Source organism: Babylonia areolata, chromosome 4 (assembly GCF_041734735.1).
Source record: "Babylonia areolata isolate BAREFJ2019XMU chromosome 4, ASM4173473v1, whole genome shotgun sequence".
NCBI lineage: Eukaryota > Metazoa > Mollusca > Gastropoda > Neogastropoda > Buccinidae > Babylonia > Babylonia areolata.
Window position 1 is genome coordinate 36,600,461 of NC_134879.1, and position 3,204 is coordinate 36,603,664.

A 3,204-nucleotide genomic window follows, 5' to 3' on the forward strand; every position below is an offset into this window, starting at 1 on the left:
CACCTGTCACCAGAGAGTCAACAAGACTGGCTGTCCACGATACACTGGACTCACAGGACCTTGTCCTTCACGAACTCTGTCACAAGAGGTGACAATCCTGGAGACGGCAGGACCAGCCACTGCCCTAATGGTCAGCGCTGATGCTGCCGCTGCAGCCACTGAGCTGAGGCGGTCCAGCGGAGATTTGAACACCTGGACCTTCGTCTTCATCAAGTTGACCGTGTTAGTCCAGAGGTGGGACAATAGCTGGATGCTTTGTTAGTGTTGTGTTTTGTGATGTCACTCTCCGGGTCTTGCTGGTGGACCATGTGATCGGATATGACGTGATCTGTCGATCGTCAGCTTTCTTGCGAATCCACTGGCAACGACGTGTTTACGTTAGCGCTTTTTATCGTCCGTGTAACTGCCTGTGCTGTCCTGCACTGTGAACGCTGCACTTTCATTTAGGTTTCAGGACTCCTGCACAAAGTATCACAAGAGGGTGTTTTTTTTGGTCAAGGAGACACCGTGTCTCCTCTCCGCGCTCCAGTGACTCGGGTGCTCAGAGCAGTTTCCACTTGCCAGTGCTCTTGGTGTTGTTTTGTTTTACCTTCCGACACCTTCCCTCCGTGTGTGTCTACTGTTTTCCTCTCTCCCCCCCAACTTGCCTTCTGTCTGACTGTGGGTGCCGCTGGCCCGAACCGCGCGCCTTCCCCTGTCTCTCCCTCTGTCTGTCTCTCCCGGAGCGGGACTGGCTGGCTGGCGGCACACTCACTGCACGCCTTGGTCGCTCTGCTCGCCACCACTTCTCCAGACGTCTTTCTGCTCTCGCTCTCTCTACTCTCCAACCCACCCTGCTGCCAAAGCGCCGCACATGTAAATACAGCCAGTTGCAACGTTCCTGTCGCGTTTCCTAATATCGCTCGTTATGTTAATGGCATTGATGACCCTTCGTTGGACTACCGCAAAAAAAGGTGGGCCCAGCACTCCCACTACCTGAAGTTACATATCTTCTGGCGGACTCTAGTACGGGTAGCTAGGTCGATGGACTCATTGTTACCCCGGTTGCTGCTCCGGCATGTCTAGGAATGCGGGAGATAGGTGTTGGGAATGAAATCATGGTATGACGTAATGTTTCACCGCTCGTCAGCTGTGCAGCATGAGACAGCGGGAGACAGGGGAAACTGACAAGGGGGCGGGACTTCACCATCCCATTGGACAGAAAGAAAGCTGGTCTCGCTCCAGACAACAACCAAATCCCATTTCTCTGCAGGTGTTGTGATAGACAGTGCAACACAAACAACCACCACAGAGACAGACCATGCACGCGCTTTCTTTCGTCTGCGCACTCGATCCGAGCCAAGTCCTTGCCATACACGCGCGAAGGAAGGGAGGCTATCCATCCTTTCCACATCGCCGGCAAATCAATGGCGAGTCTGGGTGTGTTTCGTTTATTTCCTTCCCCTCTGCCGGCGACGAAATCGCCGTTCAGTTATCCCAGATATAAAATTGTATGAATAAAACTATAATCATTTTTTTCATAAACATAAATCATCTGTATTTTGCTTTTGTTCATAGACATGGTGGAGGGGGGTGACAATCTGTAATGATTATTCTGATGACTGAGATTTCCGGTATTGGGGTTTCATAATTATCAGCCTTGTGTTTTTGTCCAGAAAATGCGCCAGTTAAGAATTGAATAAAAAAGCGAAGCGAAAAACAAGTCTCATAAGGTTCATTCTGCAGTTAACTGACTGATTGACTGGTAAATGTGGAAAACAAAACAAAACAAAACGTGTACGAATATCGAATTAATCATGGAAGACGATACAACCGAACCGTCGGATGTTCTTACAAAACGCAGGAACTAATATTCTTTCAACTTTGAATCCATTGGTAACTACACTTAGTAAATTATGAATATTTGTTTCGTACTATTGCTGCAAAACAGAATGATAGCCACACACGCGCATTCAACGTTGACACTCTTCTACTCCCCACACTCCTTCACGCAGTCATCAACTGAACAAATAACTTGAATCAGTGTGTACATTAAATGCAGCATTCTGACCCATACTGAATTATATCGGACAAATCAAACATTATTACTGCTTGGTACACATACAGTGATTTAAATTCTTTGCTTTCTGTGCTGTAGTGGATTGAAACTAGTTACAACACGGCCTGGCATCAGGGACAAAAGAAAAAAAATCAAAGCACAAAGCTACACACGATCGCCATTTTGAAAATCGGCAGCCATTGACAGGGCGTACTTATGTTACACAGAAAGAACACCTTTTGATGCTGATTATGTTTACTGTGATATAAAACACAGTGAGAGATTCGACATCCATTATATTTTCTCTGCATTAAGATTAGTGGCAGGAATTAGGTGCAATGACAGACGAGATCTCGTTACATGCATCGCCTGCAGCAGCTAGCACTGATTGTTTTTACCTGTGAAATATTCGAGGCGTTCAGTTCGTCGGGAAAGGCATATTGCAAAAACAGTCTTTCGGTCTGACGCAGACCTTCTTAAGAATGCAGGTGGTTAAATCTTACACATGAATGTAGACAGGTAACAAAATGTATATTTTTTGGTTAGGGTTGTTTCAGAGGTAAGTGATCGAGAGAAAATTATATCAGTTTCCGATATCGCGGAAGTCAGGTAACTAAGATAGGTTCATACAGAACTGAAGCTTCAACAGATTCCCGACAAAGATGTCGGGTAGAAAAAAATCATCATTGTTTACCCTTATATGGTATCTTAAACTTGACACAGTCCACATTAAAGTTTGATTTTCACGTGCCAAATAAATAAATGAATAAATAAAACAAAAAAAGTAATAAACAAATATCGATATTTATACTGCTCCTGTGTATATCTTCTAATCTTCAAAGGAGTGAATGAGTGAATAACTATGGGAAATGATGAATGTGTGTGCGTGTGCGTGCGTGCGTGTGTGCATGCGAGCATGCTTTTGTGTTTTAAACAATACAATATGTGTATAAGATGGTATGTATGTAGTGTTGTGTATGTATATTTTATGCGTGTATATTATATAAGCTGGTATGAACTACTATTTACTTATTTATTTAATTATTTATATATTCATTTATGCGTTGTGTGTATATTTATCAGCTTACTGTATTAGAAATAAATGTTCATTCACTCAACCACTTGCTTTCATCTATTCATTTTCTTTGTGTATTTAATCAGTTGCT

General features: G+C 43.8%; 1 protein-coding gene across 1 annotated transcript in view; it reads right to left on the reverse strand.

Moving 5' to 3' along the window:
- Positions 1 to 1,485, reverse strand: part of LOC143281128 (cyclic AMP-dependent transcription factor ATF-3-like) — a 163,881-nt gene extending 162,396 nt beyond the window's left edge. Inside the window, exon 1 of the mRNA XM_076586114.1 lies at positions 1 to 1,485. This exon is cut by the window's left edge and continues 558 nt beyond it. The gene's annotated coding sequence lies outside the window, so the exon portion shown is untranslated.
- Between the last annotated feature and the right edge of the window lie 1,719 nt (positions 1,486 to 3,204).